Below are 24,784 nucleotides of genomic sequence, written 5' to 3'. Positions count from 1 at the left end.
AAGAAAAAAACAGCAGTGACACTGAAAGCACACAGAAACCTTCATATTTGACAGTTAAGGGAGGTATACTTTTCTCCCCAACCAATGTCTATCAGTGACTCTACAAGTTAATATTTGCTTCTGCCTGCTCATAAATTTGCATTGCATTAGAACCTGACCTAAATGCATTTTTATCACCCAAAGTAATTAGCTGAGCATTAGTTGCAGGAGGGAGAGAGAGAGAGAGAGAGAGAGAGAGAGAGAGAGAGAGAGAGAGAGAGAGAGAGAGTACTATAAGGCTGAATACTTCCTGAATGGGTGGTGGCTAGACTAAAGCTACAGCAGGGATGGCTGTGGAATAAAGCAGAGCTTGGCCACCAGATGAAAAAGGAAGTAAACAGGGCCAGAGTGCTGCCTCTTTAATCTGCTACATTAACTCCAGCACCACAAGGGGAGGAGCCAGCAAGAAGGCAAAAGGCACAGACACACAAAAGGGGAGTGTCAATGAGGGGGTAATAAGGAAAGACAATGAGTAAACAAGCAGGGGAAGTCCAGGCCTGGTGTGCTAGAAACTCCCTGCTTCTTACTGCCTGGCACACACAAAGGCCCTGCTGTAATTAGCCACCCCAATAGGTTGTTTAGCATTTGCATATAAATGCCCTCACAGGCAAACACTAAACACGCTGACACAAGCCATGCCCAAAACAGACGTTCGCCACACCTCTACCCCTCCAGGAGGTCTCAGGGGTCCACTTATGTCGGGGTACCCCCTCCCTCCGCCTTGTGCTTGTACCCACTACAGGCAAGCTGGCATCCATTACACAACAGCACACCAGAGTGCGGGTACTGAGTTCTTGTTTCTTGCGAGATTGGGAAACACTGTAGCCAGGCTTCCTGTTGAAGGCCAACATACCCATCTGTCATGTGAAAGTACGTTTTGCCCTGACCACAAGACTCAACGAGACAGGGAGTGCAGGTGTCAGTCTGCTGTTTCTAAAAACTCTATGAAGGCAGGAGAGAACAGTATATGTCCATGTGCAATCAAACAGTCGTGCAAATCTACACACATGTGCATGTGTACATCTGTGTGGAACAAGGGGTCTCCACACAGTCTGAGGAATGAGTGTTCGGGCCTGATAAGGGTCAGAACATACAGGCTTGTTTAATGTACCCTGTCTGGCAGCAAAAAAGAGAAGTGTTGTAGCTGTATCAGAGTAGATCAAACTGGTAGATTAAAAACAGTGCCAGATCATATTTAGCTAAGGTTTAACAGAAATCGTTTGTTTTCCGCAGACGTTTCATGCATTATTATGATTATGATTATTATTATATGAATAACAATAATAGGACCTGTGCCTCAGTTCTACACTTCCTCTTCTGTCGAATGTTGTTTTGACAATGGCAATTCATGAAAAAAATAAAAATTTTAGAGAGGAAGGAAGTGATGAGACTGGTGTCTGCCCTCCCCCTGCCCTGACCACCGCCTCTCTCTTTTCTCTCTTTCCTCCAAACCATATTCTCTGCAGTGTAAACAAAAGGCTGTGTCATCTACACACTTGTCCTCCTCCTGGTGCTGCTAGGAGGGAAAGAGTTCATCCACAGCTCCTGCACCATACTGCTACTGCTACTTCCCGTGTTAATCCTCAGCACAGAGGGCAGTTCTACCGGTCTGCTTCTGCTTGCTTGCAAGAGTTTTCCGAGTCTTGCTTGTGGCACAGGAAGACCGCAGAACGAGAAGCTATCCGCTGGCATTAAACACTCTTTTTTTCACCTGCCATGTGGCCTGTTGTTCTCCATCAGGGCATGATCCGACATGAGGAAACACCTGGCTCTGACAAAAAGCAAGCAGTAAGAGGAGTCTATTTTACAGCGTTCCTCCCCCTGATACAGATACCTTGCACGAGTTGCAGCAACAACACTGGAAGTATAGAGGAGATGCTGTCCAAATGACAAAAATATGATTTTCTCTGTCAAATGTGCATGATTTAGAATGGCTCTGGGAGAAAACGCGCTTTAATGTTGCTTGGAGAAAGAGCAGCACAAGAGGAGAACAGCAGAGCATTTCTTTTTATCAAAGAATTGGCACTTAGCATGTAAAGAGGAGAAAAACTGTTGTAACAGTCGGTATCCGTTTTGAGCCTAGCTCTTACCTCAGGCTGACTTCCTATATGTGGTCAGGGTGTGTTTTATTTTACTGCTTCACACAACAGTGCTTGCTATTTTTTACCACCTGAGTAGAACAGAAAAGTCAGATGTTTAGCTTGACTTGGAAAAGAGAAGAAAATGTCAACTTTAATTAAAACTTAAACTAAAACGTACCAGACGTGCAGGGATACAGCAGATGATGTGGTGAAAGGATGTTTTAAACTCATTTTATCGTATAAGGTTTTTCTTATGCTTGTGTTGGCTTCCACAGTCAGCTGAACAACTAATAGCTGCATGTATTAACTAGCCCGGGCCCCTATCTTTATTCATTGAACAGTAGGGAAAATGAATGCTATGGTGACCAGACGAGGCGAATGACGTCACAAAGCCGAGGTCACCAGTCTGTTACGGCCGTCTAGCGCTGTGTCAGCCCCTGGGGACCCGCCCCACCCCCTCTGGCCTGGGCCAAATCCCAACTCTGTGGCACTGAACATCAGAATGAAAACCAAACAGTCAAGGAGGGCTCCGTGTCAGATATGTAAACGCCATGGCACTGTCATTGTCATGAGACGTCAGTGCAAGACATCAGTTAAAGCATAGCCTGCCTGAGAGGTGGGAAGAGGACCAGCAGACGGGAACGGCAATTAAACTGGATAAATATAATTTTTTTATTTGCTGTATTGGTGTATGGATGTATGTTAGGGAGAGGAAGAGAGTATGTCTCCTCCTCCTCAGGCTGAACACACACACACACACACACACACACACACACACACACACACACACACACACACATATACACACACACTGCACAACTGTAGTTTTCGGTGTGGCTGTGTGGCAGTCTGCTCCTCTAATCAATTTATTATGAGGCACTGAAGTCCTTATGTTTGTTCATTTAACACAGGGAAAATGAGAAACAGCATTTGTTTTAGGTACAGCGAGACCCAGAGTGAAAGCCACATGCCTTTCGGGAGGAGGAACGCAAGAGAGGAGAAGGATGAAGCGAAGACGCACAAGACAGTGGCACCCTTCAGAATAATGTAGAGATGTACTGCGGAAATGTTTGAGTTAATTGCAGTTTGGTATAACATTTAATGCAGTCTGTATGACACCTGGCATAAATGGTTTGCACTCAGGACAGTGCCAATTATAATTCAGCCGATCAGAGATCTTTCATAAATCCACAGACATGCTCATTGCAACAGCTAGATGCTTATTTGACGAGATGAGATGGAATGGCGACAGAGGCACATGCAGTATATCTTCTTTTTAATTACAATGTCTGCAGAGGTGGGACTCTGCTATAAACAATCATCTGTGCAATCAAACTCAATAACACCAACATTATGCATTATTATAATACATTTTCAAATTGAAAAACTAAATTGTTATACACTTTTATTTTTATAATTATTGCTTATAAAATAACTGAAAAATGAAAAATAGTGTATAGCAAAAGATCTGAGGCATCTAACTCTATCATTTATTCAGCAGCTATAACAGCGTGACTTCTTTATTCGATTTGATAATGATCAGGTGGTGGTCAGATCAGCGTAGATATTTACTGGCATTCACAGAGCCAGACGCACATCACAGGGTACTAAAAAAAAAAAAAAAAAAAAAAAATCCCATTACCATTCTTCTGAATGTAAAGCTCTAATACTTCAAATCAATTCCATAGATTCTCAAATTATAAAAAAGTGGCATCTTTTAATGTGCTTTTCATAAAGTTAGCAATTTCTCAGCCACATCTAACACTGCAGGTGCAAACAAGACCTTTATATCCATCTTCTATTATATATTCTGATCATGTGTACAGTATTTTGTGTTTGTATGCAAAGCACCAACAAAATCTAAATAAACTAAAATACTCTTCAGGAGTTTGGTATGTGATTTACATGCATTTTCCAGCAAAAAAGAGAAGATATGTGAGCTTATTCTTACAAAACCAAATAATAAAAAGAATCGCAATGTGTGAATAATGAAAATGCATTGCTATAAGAATAAAACAATGTACAGTCTATGTGTGCACTCAGTGTACATTGCACAAAGACAAACAGAGGAAAAAAAGGAAAATATAGCGGCAGAAGCTGAAAGAGAGCTGACATCAGAAGACTACGGAGGCTACAGCACTTAGAGGCCATTTTATTGCTTTGCTGTGGTCAAGTGAGGTGCACCGAGCTCAATTCCACCACAACAATGGCAAAGAGGGCCGCAGAGACAAAAGAGGGCTATCCCTGCTTCTTAACCCCTTCACTACGGGCAGATCAGTCGCCTGGGGCACTGAGGGAACAACACCAGGCCACCTCAGGAGAAGCTAGGGGAATGACAAATAGCAAGTCCTAACTTATGTTCCTACTGTATGACAACGGCTCAAAATGCACATTATTTCCGCAGTAAAAACAATAAATGCACACAAACCCCAAAAGAATATATCATTGGGCAGATGGAGATGGCTGCTTTCCCTGAGCAGGAAGAAGCAGTCGGTAGCTTCACCTCAGCCCTGCCTCACACTGACATACACTGCAGCCTTCTCTCTATGTCCTTCCATCGCTGCCCCTCCCTCTTCGTCTCCCTCTTCGTCTCTCTCTCTCTCTCTCTCTCTCTCTCTCTCTCTCTCTCTCTCTCTCTCTCCTCAACTAGGAACATGGACAGGCTACTACACATTTGCAAGTGAATTACACTTTTTGTTGAGATTTCTGTGTGTGTGTGTAAAAATAGGGAAGCGGGTGTGAGAGGGAAAGGGTGCTCCTGCCATCGCTCTTTTCTTTTCTTCTCTATAATCCTGAGGAGGATAAGCTGTGAGGTACACAGAGAGGAAGTGCCATAGAGCTGCCGGGGTCCAGCACAACCCAGCAGTACATTCCTACAGCCCAGCTATCAGACACATATATAGACAGATGCAGCCTAAAACCCTCTCAGACACGCATAACTACTGTTTGTCACAGTCACGGAGTGGAGTGGATGCAGAGCATACACAGAAAGGGAATTCAAATCAGCATGACCTAAATCTGAAATCAAACCTCAGCTTTAACCAGGATCTGAAAGAAGATACAAAATATAATTTTACTAAAAGCTCACAGTGCATGTGCATGTCACATTATAAATTTAAAAAAATTAAAATACATAAAAAAACAATTAAAAAAAACTGTCAAACATAAACACTGTTGATCCATCTATTTGCCCCATTGTTACCAAGCATGTTTCGGTAGTAACAGAAGAGAATGATGGCAAGGAGAAAACAAATATGGAGTCAACAGCGGTACAATATTAATATCATCTCCACATCTGGTGGAGCCCCGGTCCACTGACCGACAGTTAAGCTGAGAAGCTGTTAGACAGTGTACAAACACACACAGTGTTTTTGGTACTAATACAAGCTGTGATGTTGCGTCATCAGGTGACCTGGCTGTAAATTAGTGAGGAGAGAAATGACATGCTGATGGCCTGAAACACAAATCACTTGACTGCACTGACACACGTCTTCTGATTTACAAAATAAAATGTTTCCGAATGAACAACATTGTTTAAAATAAGCTTAACCCCTGTGTAAATACACCATGTTTGTTTTAAGTAAATGATAGGAAATTATATCTTAAATACATAGGCCTACTACAAAAGATAATATGGAATATGAAAGCATGAGCTGTGCGGCTGATGTACTGTCAATATTTTAAAGCTGTCACTCTCCCTCCCTCAAACACCCACACGCACACACACTTACATTTCGGTTACACAATGCAGATTTCACAGACACAGATAAACAATGCGAGGGCAGTTATCACTCCACAGAGCACAGTAACATAGAGGAAGAGGAAGAGGATGACAAAGAAATAGGGGAGGACAAAAAAGACGGCGTGTGTGTCGTCAGAGTCACAGGCCAGAGGGGCCCATGTATTGTTCCAGGGCTCAGTGTAGGGAGAGAAAGGCGACCTGGGCCGCCTGTCTAAGCGTCCTCCATGTTTTATGCATTCTGTCCTTTGTGATGATAAGCGCCAGTGCGGAGGGTGGAATGCTGGCCTCCAGGGTCCAAGAGAAGGGTGGGCTTATGGGGGGCTGGGGTGCAGCTCGGTTCAATTTTGCAGCCCGTGGAGTGCTCCCTGTCATCCCTGCCTTGCCCGCATGTAGGCATATGTAGCCTATACAGGCCGAATCCCGTTGTTCCTCCCATCCCTGAACGCAAAAGCTAGCTGCTGCTGCTGCCTCAAATAGGATATATCCACCGTCAGTCATCGCCGCTGTGCCACACACACACACACACATATACGCATACACACACACTGATATTGTCAGTCCTGGACCGGCATGCATCACACAGGTCTTCTACTCAGTCGATACAGCAACCCAGAAATAAAATGATCACTGCTGCAACACTGCTATCTAACAAACGGCCTTGTTTGCTACAAAACTGATATTGTACATTTATTACAGAAACAATATTGAGATTCTCGTCAAGGACGCAGATCCACAAACACATTATAATCCCTTACCATGACTACCACCGCATTAATTTAATGTAAGAAATGGAACAGAAATTTGTATAAATTTGTGTCACACATTATTGCACTATTCCATGACAGCTTGTGAATATCCCTCACTGAAGGGGAGAGTCGAAACAGAACCCATACTTTGCTTTTAAACTGAATGAAAAATGATTTTTCTACTCCCCCCCCCCCCACCATCTTTCTATTATCAGTATGACTGCTTGATAATCAGTAATGTTGCCTTAGGTCTGCTGTAATTTCAACACTGCCTTACATTTTAGAAAACAGTTCAAAATTAATCAAAATAAGGACTACTAAAACAAAAGCATGTTACAACTAGACCTTGACGTGGCATGTTCAAGAGAAATTACATTTTCAGAATACCAGTATGCCCACAAATCTGAATGCCGCTGTGCACTCAATCATACACACACACGCAGAGATACATGCGCATCATCTCAGTCATAAATCTAGTCTACCACAATGATTTAACCAAGATTGTTAACACGATAACATATTGTGAAAGAGCAAACCACAAAAAAAACCCCGCCAACTTCACTTCAAAAAGGATGACATTGAAAAAGAAGAAACGCTTAAAAGATGAGAGAAAAGGGAATTTTAAAGAAAAGGGGCGCCTTCTGTGGATAGACAGGAACCCTTTTGGACACTCGGAGCTGCTGGGATTAAGTTTCAGGTACAGCATTCATGCACAGCGTAAGCATGCTTACACACTTTCACACACTTTCACACACACACACACACACACACACACACACACACACACACACACACACACACACACACACACACCTGAGCATGACATCTCTTCCACTCTCCCTTCCTACTTTCTTGCTCTCCTCTGTGTTGAGCCAAGACCCCGCACCCCCCACCCCCACGGTCCTTTATGATATAGCATGACACGTATACTGGCCTCGGCTGCAGGACAACTGGAAGAATTGGTCTTCGCTGCACGACCTTGCATATTCAAAACCACACATCAGATTCAAAGGTATCCTCTGTGTCGACTGCTCTCATCTCCACGTCCATGCAACTAATGGTAGAGACAGACACTTAACATTCCTTTCTGATTTCAGAGAGAACGCATCCACACAAAGGTAAACCTATTCATATCTAGAATGCGTTGCCTCTCGTGTATCGAACAGCATGCAGGAGAAAGGCATTCATTTTAACTAACAAGTGACTGTAGTAGAAAAGCAAAATAAAAAAAGATAATAATAATGATAATAATATTATTATTAATAATAACAATAATACATTTCAAAAAAAAATATTAGAAAAAATAATTATATATTTTGCCTTTGAAAGCATATTATGTTTTTGTTTTTTTTCTGTATGCATATACGCTTTGTCTGGCACACCAACATAACTGCTGAATCTACCATGTATGGCCCTAACCTACTGTTCACCCAAAGAGGGCTCTCTCCGACCGAGGACTTGGCAGTGAGCTCCCCCACGGTGTCAGTGCCTGAGCACGGAGAGGTGGGAGTTAAGGAGAGAGATACGCAGAGACACAGAGAATGAGATGGAGAGTGAAAGAGGGAGAGGGAGAGAGAGAGAGGGAGAGGGAGAGAGAGAGAGAGAAGGAGAGGGAGAGAGAGAGAGAGAAGGAGAGGGAGAGGGAGAGGCACAGTGAGGAGGAGGAGGAGGAGGAGGAGGAGGAGGAGAAGGGGTTATGACAGCCAGAGGCGCTGTCTCCCCTTTATCTGTGTTACCCCCAAACCATGAAACAAGCCTATCCATGACGACTGCGACTCCCTTTATCTCGCTCACCCAACTGGACGTGCAGTTCCCACTCGTACACTCAAATGACATCTGAATTCTCTGAATATACCTGTCATCAAATATTGTAATAGAGGGCAACCGAGTGCAAACAGTGGACAACGGTTTTGTTGCTGTGCAGGATCAATGGCAATTGGACATCTCCACAGTAAAATCCTATCACAGCATTACGACACCAAATACTCGCTTCATGTTACGAATAACAATCAAAACAGCAACAGCACAGAAATAGCAATTCCACCATATGCACCTATTTCATTAATCCTGAGTGTAATCAAGCTTTACCACTAAATGCACAACACTACTATTACAAAGTTGTTGTTTTTTTAATTATTTGGACCTTAAAAATGAATTTTCTGATAGGCCCAACACATACTTGTAACATGTTCATAATTTCATCTATTTTCTGTAAGTGATGGTTTAAAACAGCAACCTGATGTCACAAACATCTCACTCGGTCCAAATAAATTAAAACAAATTCTAACAATATTAATCAAAATAAACTGATTAGAAAAATACTTGCATGAGAGCAATTATTTATTTATTGTCAACAGATTCATATTTTTTTCCATTTTATTTCAGTTGATCTGCACCTAATGGCTTTCGACTGATAGAAATATTAAAATGTTTTTTAAAACAAAAATGTATACGAAAATTTGGTCTTGATAAACATATTAACCAAAAGGGATGGAAATAATCTGATCACAAGTAATGATTTTAAAATTTAAAAAAAATTGACCATTTTCAATTATTTTCAAAAAAAAAAAAAAAAGGTGTTTGTGGTATAAACCATCACTCTGGTAGCACTTGAACATGAACGGAATACTTCCAGTATCACAATCAGAGATGAGCTTGAGATACTACAGTTAGCAACACCAAACACAACACATGACAATATTTGAAAAAGACTACATAGAAATAAAGCCAGTGACATTCCTATACCTTTTCCTGGAACTGTTATAATTAAACATAAATATGAAAATGAGGCAAGACAGGAAAATCAGACAGGTAAGATGACAGTAAACATTCCGGCTGTCTTTGTTTTGTAACAGAAGAGGGAGAGAGGGAGGAGGAGGACGAGGAGAGGAGTGTTACTGTCTGACAAGGGAGGAAGGGAGATCACTGGTGTTTTGGCACAGCAGCCTACCTGTCCTATATAACACCCACTGGAATCTAAACACACAACTTACTGCTGCAGAAACAAAGGGGGGAAAAAAAGCACTGGGATAAAAAACTACAGAACAAAAACTAAAAAAAAAGAGGATGGAAATAAAAATGAATAAGCTCACTAATAAAAAAATTCAAGTCAAAAATAATAATTAGCAAAGATGCCAGTTTCCCCTCTTTCTCACAGTGCTAATCTCTTTCTGTCTGCTCCTCTCCATGCAGTCTGAAAGGTAGGGATCTGTTTACCTGACCTCTTCCCCTGAATGCTCCTCTATGGCCCATGGCTATCTGACCCCTCCTCACTCTTATACCCTCAGCCCCCCTATTTTTTTTGTGATTTTTTTTTTTTGTGTTTTGGTGGAAGGGGGTGGAGAGGTTCTCTCACTGCCTGACAGCCTTTACGTTTAATTTGATTAAACCCGTTACCAGTCTATTTTTCTTTCTCCCATCCTAAAATAAAGCCAAAGTCTTAATCCTACAGATGCTGACAACCGTGCGCGCTTTGTGCGGCACCCAAAACATACCAAGAACCACCATCACCCTTCTCTCCCCGCCAGACCTACTCTCTCCCTCATTATCCTTCGGCTGTTTGCGAGGGGGTTTCCTCTCTTTCTTTTTTACCTCTGGACTCACTCCATGACCCCTGTTCCCCTGTTTCTTGCTGTCTGACCTACCACCCCACCCACCCATCCACCCACACACACACACACACACACACACACACACACGCAAGAGCTTCTCACCCCCCTTTCTGTCCCCCCCCCCCCCCACCCCCACGGTACACATATCCTATCAATGCCTCTGCTCGCTCGCAAAACCTCTTTTTTTTCCTCTCTTTCTCTTCCCGTCGCGAAAAATATCCAAGACTTGCCTTCCTATTCTTGCTGTTTTTCTGAATATAGATGCATCCCTTCTAAAAAAAAAAAAAAAAGTAGTCATGATTTTTTTATGATATTTGTGGAGATTTTCGTCTTGCAATTACACCTAAAAGTCAAGATACAAGCTCCATTTCCGATTTCTTTATTTTTCCGATCATATCCATTTTTGGAGAGATTATCAATGCAGACACAGGCTTTAATAAAGTAGGCTATATTTTTGAAAAAGGCCCCTTCAACTTAGATAAGATGTCTCTTTGCACGCCGTGTTTTCCACCGAGAGCGCAGCCTGCTCTATTTTGGGTATAGGGAAGAGATATCTTGGGTAGTTTTGACTTTTCCACAAACAACAACAAAAAAAACAACCTCCAAATGTTAACTGGCAAAGCGGTTACTAAATGCATGCACTGACCTACAGGTTTAGCCTGAACCATAGTTTTTACGTTTCCGGCAGTAACTTTGGAATGATTATGTCTGCTTAAGGTCAGACTAATAGGGCGATGTTTTGTTTTGTTTTCTTTCCGGTCAGCATTTCTCGAGGAAAAAAAAAAAATGTTGTCTTGAAAGTCAGAGAGCTACGGTAGCCAAGTAGTTCGAGGCAGGAGATCGAGCCTGCACGTCTCCGTCCCTAAACCACATGTCTGTTCTCTGTAACGCAGAGACTCTCAGGCTGTCCGTGTACAAGGTCCTGCTGATCCGCTCTTGTCATGAAGGAGACCCGGGGCTCCGTTTTTCTCAACACACCACATTCACATAACACACACACGCTCGCAAACACAAGCCCCGCATGCACGCACGCACGCACGCACACACACACACACACACACACACACACACACACACACATGTCGATCGATTTGCATGTGACTTCGTCAGTGAATGAGCGAGAATCGACTTAAAAACAACGCTTCAAAGAGGAAAACAGCTATGAAAAATAAAAAAGAAAAGATGGACAAAGTGGGGTAGAGAGGGAAAGTGTAGCTAGAGGAACTAAAGGCAGGGCGGAGGGATTGCACATTTCAGACACAGAGACGTGTCGAAGAAGAACAAAAATGTCTTTATCCAGAAGAGGATTTTATAAGCACACGACGTTGCTGAACCCCCTTGGATGTGGCAAGTATCAAATCTGTCAAAATTAGAAAGCGAGAGACGTCCCCTTTTGCCGGACGCACACGGACCCACAGGCTGGACTTGGAGCTCCTTTTCTGGGCTGCGCTCGTGTGGAGCTGCCGCTGCCCTTCGTCCGCTCAACACAGACCCCTTTCTTATCGCATTCGTGCCTCAAAACACGCTTCTCGACCACCATAAACCCTCTATACCTTTTCCCGATCCCACCGAAAATCACATATTTGTTGTAAAACCGTGCTTTTCTACGATCAACTGCTTGGAGTGGATCGCTGTCTTGCCCATTTCTTATCTTCCATTCATGAGGAGGAGAGGACGAACGCTGATGTAAACACAGGTAACGATACGAATAAAATCGAGAATAAACCAAAACTACTTGCATGAAATGAACTTGTGATCGCCAGTCATGTCTCACAATGTGAGAATAGCCAGCTCCGCTACACGTAAACTACGAACAGATAGAAAAGAGATTCAGACAAGTCCCACAGCGAAAAGAATAGGATCGTGGAAACAGAGAGGAAAAGAGACAAACGCAAAGTTGAAACTTACAATTTCTCGCTGCCGCTTTGTGATCCTCGCTTTTTAATCCAGTATTGAGATGATTTAGCTAAAGATCCCATCAAGGCAGTCCGCTTTTGGTCAGTTTGCGCTTAGGGTGGCAAAAGAAAGATCATTGTTGTTGCGGAGTGTAAAAAACACGGAGTAGGTACTATTAGTTGTTAAAGGCAATATAAAAATAATTTGGATGCAAAGCAGGCGATGAGTCTTGTGTTAGAGGGAGCGAGGAAGAGGTGAAAGTGAGATCTGATGATTGAAAAGAAAAAACTCTTTGGATCTTTATTCCTGCTAATTAGTTTCCTGCAAAAAATGGCTGTGATTAATTCAGTGCGCATGTGCTTCATTACACAGGCACGAAGGGAAGGGCTAATTAGCCGCCTTCTGGATCAATAAGATTCAGCAAAGGAGAGAGCTCGGGAGAGAGAGGGAGGGAGGGAGGGAGAAAGAGGAGGGAGGGAGGGAGGGATGGATGGATAGATACAAGTAGAAAAAAAAGAGGAAAGTAATGATCAGGAATTGAAAATATGGAATTAAGAACAGCGGAAAGTAAGAGTTTGATTAGACGGAAGACAGTGAAAGTTAATACTGGAGCAGGCAGCCGCAGCAGCCGAAGCCCGACGCTACAGGCGCAGCTTTCCCTCCGCTCGTTTCCACTTTGTTAAACGTTTTTTGTCCGCTTTTTTGCGTTTTTAAATGAAAGATACGCACATGCTGTGGCCACCAAAAGTACATAAGCGACCGTGCTTTATTTTACTCTGTCTCTTTCTATCTCTGTGTGTCATTTTAGTCGTGTCAAAGCGACACACAGGGCATCGTTACAGAGAGTTTATAGTTTGGAGAACTTATTAAAAAACATAACTGAGTTTCGGCGGCTGAAGTGGCTAAAATGGATTGCGCAGTTTACTTGCAACCACGCAAACAACTAAACGAAACATTTGGCAAAAATTAAAGACTGCTTGGAGCGATTTCTGCATGTATGCAAAACTGTACTGTAAGAGCAACATATAGGCTGCCACGGTGTACCTTTGTAATCTGTAAAGAACAGAGCTTATCGCAAGTACAGTGGCACCTGGATATTATCGGAGCCAACTGTGTATTTGTACCGGCAAATACATATTTAGGCATTAAGAGAAATACCACTTGCTCAGAGACAGAAGATAAACAGCTCCTGATGCGTAGCTTCAAAATTATAACTTTGATAAACTTCATGTAATTCGACCTGTACACAGGATTTAGGGAAAATCCAGGACATTTTTTATGTTTAGATTGCATAGAAATATTAATTTAACGATGACAGGCTCAATGACAACAGAAGATTAACACAAAGTAATACGTGTTTTAACTCGCACATAATGTTTATGCACAGACTAATTTGGAATAAAACAGCAAAATTAAGGCTTCTAACAATTTTCAAAAATCAGTTTTATAAAATATGACAGATAAAAGCATGAAGGGGAGGATATGAAAGACGTGTCGTTTTTACAGTTACTATCAGCTCAGAATATCAGTCTAAGTCAAATCAATCATAATATTTTTTTAACACCATTGTAATATAAGATAAATGAATTGTATCAGAGAAGTGAAGGAATACAAGGAGGTGTAAATATTTTTCCAGAGAAATTGTGAAACTCTTGAGAGCTGCTATGCCAGTTCAGCTTATTTTATAAATAGGCTACTTGTTGAAACCTCACTGTGTCTTTATGGGTGTGGGGATTTATTCAAATTCAACAATGTATTGTTTACACAGGGCATTTAGAAAAATATGAACAGGTATATTCTTGCCCAACACACCAGTGAAAGTGCTGTAACACACAGGGCTGATTGGGCAAACAGGCTATCCTGACATCTATTAACCTACCAAACTGGGAAAACGTTGTCAATACGTGTAGGTTCTCTTAAATAATAATAATAACACTAAATGTGAGGCAAGGTGTCAGAGTTGTATATATCAGGGCGTTTGGTCAGCTCCGGCCTGCATGCATTAAGTTTGCTATAGATATTGTGAGATTATGACAAGAAGCCCAGATGGTCAGTGTCTCATCTCGTTTTGAGGTGTCTGGTGATTAGGAATTTCTAAAAAAAAAAAAAAAAAAAGCCTTTATGATTAATACTACCATGAATTTGTTGCCAGGTTCTCTGTTTGTTTTTCTTAATAATCTTAACGTAAAGCACGTCGCCTCTGTTACTGATGTCCCATCGTTTCCTCCGAGTGAAAAGACTGTATTGCAAAAAAATCTACCTTTGAGTCTCAGTGCTCTTTTGTTATGATAATTTTATTGTTGATTCTCCGAGGAAACGGACAATCCCTCACTCTCAGTATGCACACTTTCTGTGCAAACAGCTCCATATAGAGTCCTGGTCCACTGAATACAAGTAGCAGCTTTCACAGATCACATAACGTGCCGTGTTTATTGAAACAATACGGATTTGTTAGCCTGCGTCTATATGGTAAATTCCGATACAGAGTTAATGGTTAAATGGCAAATATACTCGTATCCAAACACCGGCCAGGCATCGCGCAGAACTTAAAAGTAGTCATTATACAATGCTGCTGTTTAAGAGACAAGTCATAACTGATAATAAAGCGGACAGACACGTGTATTTCTTGAGACGTGTGTTGGATAAAAGTGCATGGTGCAGATAAATGTAGTGTTTCTATTTTAGAAGGTTGCAGACAGATGATATGTTAGGAAGCCTTTCGTGATGTTGTAGTGGTGACGATGGCTGATAAAATATATAGACTATATTTTATATTTTTCCAAGGGCCTTTGGCTTAAAGGTTATAAAGGTTACGGAACCCCCATGGGATGCGGCGTTTTCACAGATCCAATAGTTTTGAAGAGCCTATGAAAATCAAACTTCTTACATTGTCGTCTATATGGCCAAGACCTAGCTCTCTCTCTCTCTCTCCCCCCCCCCCCTCCCCCCCTTCCACCGCTTCCTCTCTCTCTGGCTCTCTCTCTTCCTCTCCCTGCTGGTAAAATATATGGTGTGGTGTAACACGGCATTTCCTCTGCACTTGCCTTCCACAAGCCGCGGCAGGCACTGATACCTGTTTTTTAGGCAGTGCAGCATCTGTTTGCCCCTCAGAAAAAAAAACAAGAAAACTGCATGGCCCCGTCGAACAGCTCGCATTTTTGCAGCGCGAGAGGCAGACTGCAGGAATCTCGAGGATTTGCGACGTGTCTGCTCTCTCGGGAAGAAGAGATTGTAAAATGAATAGGTTGAAAATAGCGTGCGAGAGGAGTTAAAGGGGCTACGAGATCATAAAAGAGTCTGGTGTAATTTCAGGCTTGTAGGAGGCAGCTTTGAGCCAGTCAGTCGCCGAAAGCCTAACAATGCAAACTTCAGTTAACAAATTTATGCAAAGGTCTGATTGACATTACTCCATCAGTGACCATATTGAGTGTAGTGTAGGCTAAATCAAAAGAAGACCAGCCACACGGAGGCCCTGATGCTTTTAGGGCCTATGCATCACTGAAAAGAGAAAAAGGGGGAACTGACAGGGTCTGAAGCTTTTGTGTTTCCAGCATTCAATTGCGCCTCTCAGTGGGAAGGATAACTGTCCACGTGCCAGCCTCAATAGGCATACATCGATGAGTGGCATTGCAAATTCAACACAACCTGTGGCTATGACAGCCCGTGGATATGACAAAGAAAGGGAGAGTAGCTTAAAATGCAAAATGCTCCGTAGATGTGGGGCACATGAAAGTGCTTGACCATCGCCAGAACTGCAAGGAACAACAGTGCATTCAGACAGAGGGCAAAGCCCCATAACCGTTTCTAACGCGCTTGAACCGCTGTGCACTACTTGTCAGCTTTTAGAAATATTTATTTCAACGTAGTCAAATTAAATTACATTTATTTCATTTTATATATCGGTTACAGTGTGCGCGTGCACTTGTACGCACGCGTGCACGCGCAACCCTGGACAAAGCACAAAGGGAAACGGAGGAAATGAGCAGGGGTAAAAGTATTTAAAGATAAAAGCTGCTATCGAGAAAAGTCATATAACTTTATAAAGAGATAACGACCATTATATTCCGAAGGATTTGGGGATTTGAGTTGTTCATAGGCTGCAATATTAGCAAGGAGGGTGTCAGTCATATGTTCAGGCTTTGGTAAACAGAGATGAAAAGGGCATCCGACATTCTTTAGGAAACAGTCTGAGTGAAATTATGCTATGAAAATATTTCAAAATAAAAAAAAAATAAAGGTGTGGAAACTCCAGGTGGGACACACACTCACACAAAACGCTGGACTGTTTTTTAAAATGACAATTATTGTTTTTTCTTTAGTGAGGTACATTGAAAGACACTTTAAAGACGACATGCCACATGCAGGGCCTGTATGTAGGTTCGATTCTGCTCTTAGTGACTGCAGCTGGGCTGAAAGGAAGATTGGAGCAAGTTTTCTGTGAAGGGCAAACCCTTCATTACTTACTTTAGCCTAATTTTTTTTTTAATGTGAAATAGAAACATTGAAAACTTTTTGACATTACTTTATTCATTTTTCATGAAGTTCTAACGTTAGGGGGGAAGGTTTAATTTGACAAAATATGTATGAGCTAATTTTCATATTCGTCTTTTTTTGGTGTGTGTTTATAAGAATCGATTGCATGAAACAGTTAAGGCTGCGCTGTTTACCACCACATCACACAGAGAGGTTGGTGTCCGGCTCTCCGTGTGTCTAGGGTGGATAGGGCAGCACAGCCAGGTGCAATGGGAGCGCCCTCTTATGTTCAGCCTGACCACTGGGATCAAGCAGCGCATCAACTCATTCACAGGAGCCAAGCGCCTGCGGACCAACTGGTCTTTGGCAAAGCGCACCTTTGTATTTCAGTCTATCATTATATACAAAACTGGCTCGCATGTAAATGATGTAAAACGACGTGGTCGGGTTATTAGTGTGGACAAAAGAGAGGAGGGCTATACACAGCGGAAATCAATAATATTTCAGATAAATATTTCATCTCAGTAGTTCGTCTGAATGAATGACGCTGGATAGACTACACAGTCCGAAACTGCATTCATTTGTAAATAGTCCCTTGTAGTCCCTTGACTGTTTAGGGAGTGACAAGGAGCAGAAGCCCAGCACAGATCAAACTTGCACTTGGCCTAATTAGCGGGACATCCTGCAGAAATAAGTACAGCTGAAAGCCTGCACAAATGCAGCACAAAAAAACAAAACAAAAAAAAGTATATATTTGATTTAAAACTATTTTTTTTTTTTTAGAATCGTTATAATGTGTAACTGTACATGCAGCATATTCCTGCTCTAGATGATTTTCCACTATTAAAGCATGTGTCTCTTGTGGACAGGTCTTTCTGCAAACACTTCTTTTTATTTGTAATTATTTCTTCAGCTTTATTTTTTATTTCAGTATTTGCAAATATTCCAAACCTGTGTGTGCCTTTAGCCTGTTTCTTTTTTTGTTGTTGTAATGCTTGTGTCGTGTTTGGCACACGAACTCAAGTGTGGTGAATCTTTTGTTCAGCCTACTATCAAACTGAAATGCAACGTTTTTTCTTGTTTTTGCTGCTGTTTTCTTTTACTTATAGTCTTGCCTGAATTATATAGCAGATAATTATGTCAGACCATTTATTCATCATGGAGCTGGTTTTAACTTTATTACAGAAACGTACCCCCCCCCCCCCCCCTCCCCCCAGTAAAAATCTGTCCTCAGTGTTTTCCACGACGAAATCTTGCAATGTTCATGTAGTGGATATTTTGGGCATTTAAACGTAGATGAAGTTATTTGTTTACTTGTTTGCTTTGGTCTTGTTTTGTTCCAGATATTCTGTATGTCCTATGGGAATTTTACTGTTTTTGTATTTACTTGATTTTATGACTGCCTGTTTATAGCTAATTTGTTCGAATGATAGGATTTGATTTTTAATATTGATCTTTTATTTTTGTTTAGTGATCTAACTAATTACTCTTGAAACTAAATAATAATATTAAAATGTTCCTGGACAAAAAGCAATGAATCATCTGCCAGTTTTCTTTTTCTTTTTTTCTACATTTTAAAAGATTTGCATCCTGTGATTCAAATGTTTCTCATGAAAATGTGAAATTGTTTGTAGATCGTATGCAAACCAGGGACACGCAGGAGCAAAATGACATCATATATCTGAATGCACCTTGAGGTGGAAAAAAAAACAGGACCTGGTTTCTGCTGCTGCTGTTGTGATTTTAGAGTTTGGAGAATAAATGACGAGCGGCTGTCTGGTCAGTCTGCCTCATTTCCATGAGAAACAAGCAGGCATATCAATTCAATTCCTCTCTTATCCATTTACTCGCCCTGCCAGTACTACCTTATTAATGGTCCTATGCATTATTCAGAAACAGTTTTGACGTCTGAATTTTGGAAAAAAAAATTGTGGTGTTTTGACCCATAATTATTCTGTCAATATTCGACAAATGTCGTAAAACATCCGAAAATCCCCGATGTTTAGCTGTCTTTACTTAATTGTAAAGATTATTTCAACATGACCACTGCGATGAAATCGAATCAGTAACACACACACACACGCGCGCGCGCGCGCACGCACACACACACACACACACACACACACACACACACACACACACACACACACACACACACACACACACACACACACGTAGAGACTCCCCCAAAGTCAGCGAGTGGGACTCTCCCTGTCTCTCTCCCTCCTTCCTGTGTCTGTGTGCCCATGTGTGGTGTGTGGTGGAGGTGGCGATGGGGGGTCGGGGGAGTGGAGCTATATCACGGTGTCACATATTTTAAAAGGAGTTAAAAATGTCTTTAAAAATATTATTATTTACAAATTATTATTATTGTTATTATTATTAAAAACACACAAACTCAGCAGTCTAGCCTCACCACACCTCTTCTTCTTCAGTCCATTATACCTTTTTTTGAAAATCCTTTAAAAAAAAACAATTAAAATTACTGTTTGCTGTGATAATTACCTGTGTAATCTAATAAAAACTCCTGAGAATGTTGATAAAAGGTTATACTTGTGTATGTATATTTTCTATTTTTGCACGTTTCCAGAAAAGATGCAGTTTGAACAGTTTACCTGTTGGAACCCGTTAGATTTAAATATTTTACAAGTGTTGCCATATAAATTCCAAAGTCACAAAAAACACTGAGCAAGCGCACAAAATAAATAAAAACAACCCATAAAAGGGAGTGTCAAGTCTTTAGAATTTAACCACAGTATTACAATTTATCAGAGTTAAACACCAAACTGCCCACTGAATATATAATGTCAAAATTATTTTTTGAAGAAAATCCAGCCTTAACTGAAGAAAGAAAGAAAAGCGGACCAGGTCTTCTGTTAATGCATATTTCAGGTCGGGGATATAGTGAATAATGTAGAAATCCAGAAAGCTGCTGTCACAGACTCTGGGCGAGAGACAGGCGGGACTCGTGGGGTTTTAGGCGCTTTGGAGAAGCTCACGGAAACGGAGGGATCCCAAATCAGAGCCATATGACCACTCCAGGTAACAGCTACACAAGCTGGCGGTAAACCGACCCAAACGGGACTGGGGAGAATCACAGACCCATACAACGCCAAACCGTATTTTTTAAATACCACCTCGTGCTCGCTGCGTTTGCACTTGAACGTAACAAACTTAAAGAGAGTAATTTGCTTTGATGTCACAGTGAGAACACGACGAGATGAAAGATGACAGGTGGAAGCTACCACAGAAGGCGAATACAGATCTAGGATTATTGCCAGAGGTCAAATCCAAACCCCTGCGTCACACACACAGCCTCTGGGTGCCGCAACGTCATCCATCTACAGTGTAGAGCTCGGGTCAAACAAGACAGCGACAATTTCAAGTTTGTCTTCTGATAATCCACGAAGCAAAAAAAAAAAAAAAAAAAAAAAAAAATCACACATAACAGTTAAATCCAGAAGTCACATCAAGGATCAAGTGAGTTTGAAATAATTTAACGGATAAATTGCTGATTGAAAAACGAATTAGACATAACGAGTTTTACTATTCAAATCAATGACATTAATGTGAGAGCAAAATTGATGGTAATTGACAAATAATGACGCGGTCTTTATAGTGACGACAATGGACAAGTGTAGCCCATCTACAATGACTAAAATGACAGCTTTTGATTTTTCCTTTACATACTCAGTGGTTAGTCGGTGTTTGACAGTGACATGGATGCCGTTACTACACACATTCATGCGCTAACAACCACTCACTCAGAGGGCTACTATCCAGACAAGAGAGACAAGTGAATACAGACACGGGTGGGATCATGGGGAATTTTTACATGCATGGAAATCTACCACTCATATCTACGCCACACAACGCCCTGCTGATGCGGAGACAGCATCTGTGCAGCATCTAGTTAAGAAACAAACCCAACTAGCTCATCTGAAGCCTCATGTCATCAAACCTCCAGAGCTGTGAAGGAGCCCTCTGGTTGTGTGAAAGTAATTTCAGATGGTCAAAGCAACTGAGGCAGAATTATAGATGCTTAACCCCTACAAGCTCCCCTAAACTTTGTCTATGGTGGCAGGCAACCCCACCCCTATTTGTTGTGTGTGGTAAGGTGGGAGGGGGTCATAGAGCATTGCCTGTCCATCAACTGATTTGGCCCCCATGGTCTAAATACCTCAGCAGAGGTGAGCCCCCCCCCCACCCCCCCTAAGTGCTCCTGGAGCCAATAAAAACAAGTGATTATTGGAGCTGCTCCTTTTTTTTTTTAGGTGTTAGGTTGTTAAGAGAGTTAATAGTAAAGGTGTTTACTTTCGCATGACAGGCACACGACAGGAGGGTTGAGCTAACACCTTAAACCAGGAGGTCCGCACCAGTCCGTCTACAAGGGCTGTCTCCACCACTGTCATGCCACTATATGCATTCACACACACAACACTGCAGCCAACATGCCTCCTAAAAATCAATCCTCGTGGAAACACGTAATCTTTCAAACTCACGAGTTGATGTTTTTCAACTTGGACGGAGTGTCATCATGCAGGCAGTCGGAGGCCTTGCACACGAGACGTGCTGGAGGATGCTCAGGAATATCGCCTGTATCCTTGCTACCTCCTCCTGCACCTCACATCGCCTGCATCTGCCCAGATCCCTTTTGTAATATGAATTTCAGCACGTGTGTAAAAGTCACCTGATCTCATTCCAGTGACAGAAATGCCACCCTTCACCCAGTTCAAGCACTTTTTGCGTATAACACGCAGAAGTTTGGTACTGTAGAGTGAATGATGGCAGCCTCTCTTTACTGTGTTAATACACATGATTGACATGATGTTAGAAGAAATTAGAAACGGTGCAATACCGCATCCAATCCTGCCAGGTAAGTGGTTACTGAATCATTTGTAATGCCGTGCATCTGTACAATGCTGTGGAGTATCAGCTGAATCGAATCCACTTAAACAAGTTGTTTTGCTGCTCATAAGGACAAAAAGATATCAACATGAATAACTGTCTTTGAATTCCTAAAGGTCACACCCTCCCCGTGGTCAAATGGCCGACAGTGATGAGATATTCTCTTTCATAGCTTAGAGGATAAAATGTGTTTACAGACATTAATTCACTTCATGGCAGCTAGTAAATTAACCTGGAATCACCAAGGTAATATCTTGCTCATCTTGAACTTGATATAAAATTAAATTTGCAATGATTTTATGCATATTTATATATTTTTTGGTGTTTCGAAAAAAAATATTTCTCAGTCTGAAAGCAGGGGAACACAGTTTGCTTTCTCACTATGAGGTTTAATTCAGATGTAATGCAACATTATATTTTCCTTTGATTGCAGAGAAGGAGGAGTGCCGTTTCAATTGAGAATGCACACCAAAAACACAACGAGCATTTTGCAAACCTTCAATATGCAGGTCTACAATGTGTAATCTTCATGTATTTCCATAGATGAGCTGCATTTTCTGACTCGTATAACTGATTCCATCGTTATTTCTGTTGCACTGAATTTGAAAAGAAGGACTGGAAGGAGATACAAGACAAGTAGAGATAAGGACTCCACTTTTAATTGAAAACTAAACCATTGTATCCTGAGATGAGTACTACAGTGAAGTTGATATTTCCCCCTAACACCACCCAAAAGAAGTAGTCATATGTATGATTCTGAGAGTCGCAATACACTTATATTTACAAAGATATCCTGCCGTACATGCTTGAATCCACTGTGTTTCTCCTTAAGCAACAACATCACTGCCTCAGCCATGCACTGATAAAGGGGAATTATGAGATATATTGGCAGTGCTTCGGCATTTTGTACATTCACATGAGATATAAAGCATGCAACAAGAATGATAACCTGTGTTTTGTCTATTTTTTGATCTTATGTTTCTGAATATGTGCAAATACATTTCCTCAGGAAGAAAGGGGGAGAGAAAGAGGAAACGGGTTTGAACGTATTCTGTTTAGAATTGTAAATGTATTGCATAGGCCCCGCTGTCCAATTACATATATCTTTCATGTATGAAATCATGCATGTCTTTTTCTCTGAGAGGGGAGGGCTGGCACAAAGGGAGCAACCTCGACTGCAGCAGAACAGTGTGCAGCCCACATGAAAAATAAGGTCTAGTGTCGGAGCCCTGGAGCCTTGGGCAAGGAGCACAGCTCCATCAGCACACAGGCCAGGGAGGGGAGTTGCTTTCCCCCAGACTGGAGCCCTTTCACTCCTGACTCCTGCTGTATTATTGTTGCCCTATTTGTGAGGCAGATGACCCTTTGGGTCCTAAATCAGACTTTAGAGAAAATACATTTCAGATCACGTCCTTAATTAGCTCCACAATGATAAATATCCTTTCTTGTGTTATCAAGTGTTTTATTTTCACCCACACTAAAAATAATCTTAAAGATGCAGGAGAAAGACAAAAATGGCTGTATATATTTTCTCCTTCTTCATTCTCATTTTCAAAACAATGACTTGCTGCTAGGTACTCAATTTCAGCGACCCAAATTTTATCAAATAACTACGAATTTTTCAAACAAATCCCTTCAGGTCCTTAAGGATCATCTTATTTTAGTATGTCCTGCTGCTTTCACCATCATTTTTCAGTTTTTATGTCACTTGATTGCATAATAAAATTTCAATCTTAATGAGGCTTATTTTCAAGGGAAAAAAATAATGAATTTTGTTTTTACAGTTGACAAACAAAAATGAGCAGTTTTACCTTTTGAAGGAGAGGGAATGCTTGACCACATCAGTCTGAAGTCTCTATATCTTTATATCAGATGCTATTTGATTCCAAGTCATTGCCTGAGAAAAAAACTAAAATCGTGCATATTCCTTTATCAAGCAGAATAATTTAATATAGTCCGAATAACCTGGGATTAGGTCTTAATCACAGACTGAAAATGTGTTGTCAGTCTTCTGCAAAACAACTGGGAAAACGAACCCTAATAAAACAGGAGGTGAAGCTGATTTCAAAGTCACTCCGAATGGAAATGCTCATTTCACAGCCATGTGCTATGAAGCCCAAGCATGCATGTATGCATCAGAAATGCGCCATTGCTGCACATTTCTGATACAAGATTCAAACACACACTGTATATCTTTCCTTGTACACGCCCAGACACACACAGTAAAACACAATATACACCCAACAATAATCACACACACAAATAGCGGGGACATTTTATCAGCTAGAAAATCCCTTTTGTCCCTTTAAACTCAAAAGCACCCCTCGTTTTGGAACATTCACACATCCCATTACTGACAGGAAAACTGAATACTGTAACAGAAATTACACACCTGAGTGTGAACTATGAATAAAATGCATGCCCTGCCCATGCGTTTGCACATTTACATATGTTGGTGTGTGCGCAGCGTGTGTTTGCATGTCCACAGAGTGTAACATGCAGTAGCTAATGAGAACACGTTTGTGTATATGGTGTGTAATATAACTCGTCAGCCACACCAAGGTTCTGGCAGGTCACTGGTCACAAATCTACAAGCAGCAAGAGAAGAACTCAGGGCGAGCATCTATCACCCAAACAACCCCAACATATTCAGAGCCTCTAATCCGAGAGGAACAAACAGGTGAGCACAGCATAAAAGTGGGGCATTTATCAGCCAGACTTTCCTTTACACTGAACCTGGAGGCAAGCTAACCATGTGGGGGACACAGACTGGGGACAAGTTAGCTTCAAAGCGCTCGAGAAGTTAAAGGGCTTAGGGCTTGGACAGCAGGAGCAAGGGGGACTTCACAGCCTTACCTGATGGGGTTTTTGGTCTGAGTTTCCAACACACGGAAGCCTCTCTGACTGTGTTTTCTTTTCAAGTGTCTGTTTGAAGTCAGCAGGCAGAAAGGTCACGCCCTCTTGGTCACAGCAGGTTTGTCGAAGCAATGGTGGATGGCCAGCGGCTATTGCTAATATTCAGTCTTTCTTTCTTTGTATAAACAAAAAAAAAAAAATTGAGAATGTAAAGCTATTGATCCGGTGCCTGGGCACCTGAAGAAGTTTTGGTGATATACTCCTAGAATTCCAGGTATTTCCAGGGTTTCCAAAGCTATATGTTTTGGGGATTTAGGGACTCCCGGGTCACAAGAAGAACAACTCAGGATGACACCATCACCTGGAACAAGAAACAAAGGGAGAAAAACAGTCAGAAACATGTTTTGAGCACAGTTGAAAATCACAACAATT

General features: G+C 41.5%; 1 protein-coding gene across 3 annotated transcripts in view; it reads right to left on the bottom strand.

The window, feature by feature from the left end:
- Positions 1-24,784, bottom strand: part of zfhx3b (zinc finger homeobox 3b) — a 207,213-nt gene that overhangs the window by 123,345 nt on the left and 59,084 nt on the right. For 2 of the 3 annotated variants that reach the window (XM_069174378.1, XM_069174377.1), the window contains exon 4: positions 24,353-24,713. The gene's annotated coding sequence lies outside the window, so the exon portion shown is untranslated. Of the gene's footprint in view, positions 1-12,127; positions 12,513-24,352; positions 24,714-24,784 lie in introns of those variants that run through there. The other variant, XM_069174379.1, reaches the window with a different exon arrangement.

This window comes from Embiotoca jacksoni, unplaced genomic scaffold (assembly GCF_022577435.1).
Source record: "Embiotoca jacksoni isolate LCO1_2020_lvr unplaced genomic scaffold, fEmbJac1.0.p SCAF_6, whole genome shotgun sequence".
NCBI lineage: Eukaryota > Metazoa > Chordata > Actinopteri > Embiotocidae > Embiotoca > Embiotoca jacksoni.
This window is presented reverse-complemented; position numbering and strand designations above follow the sequence as displayed.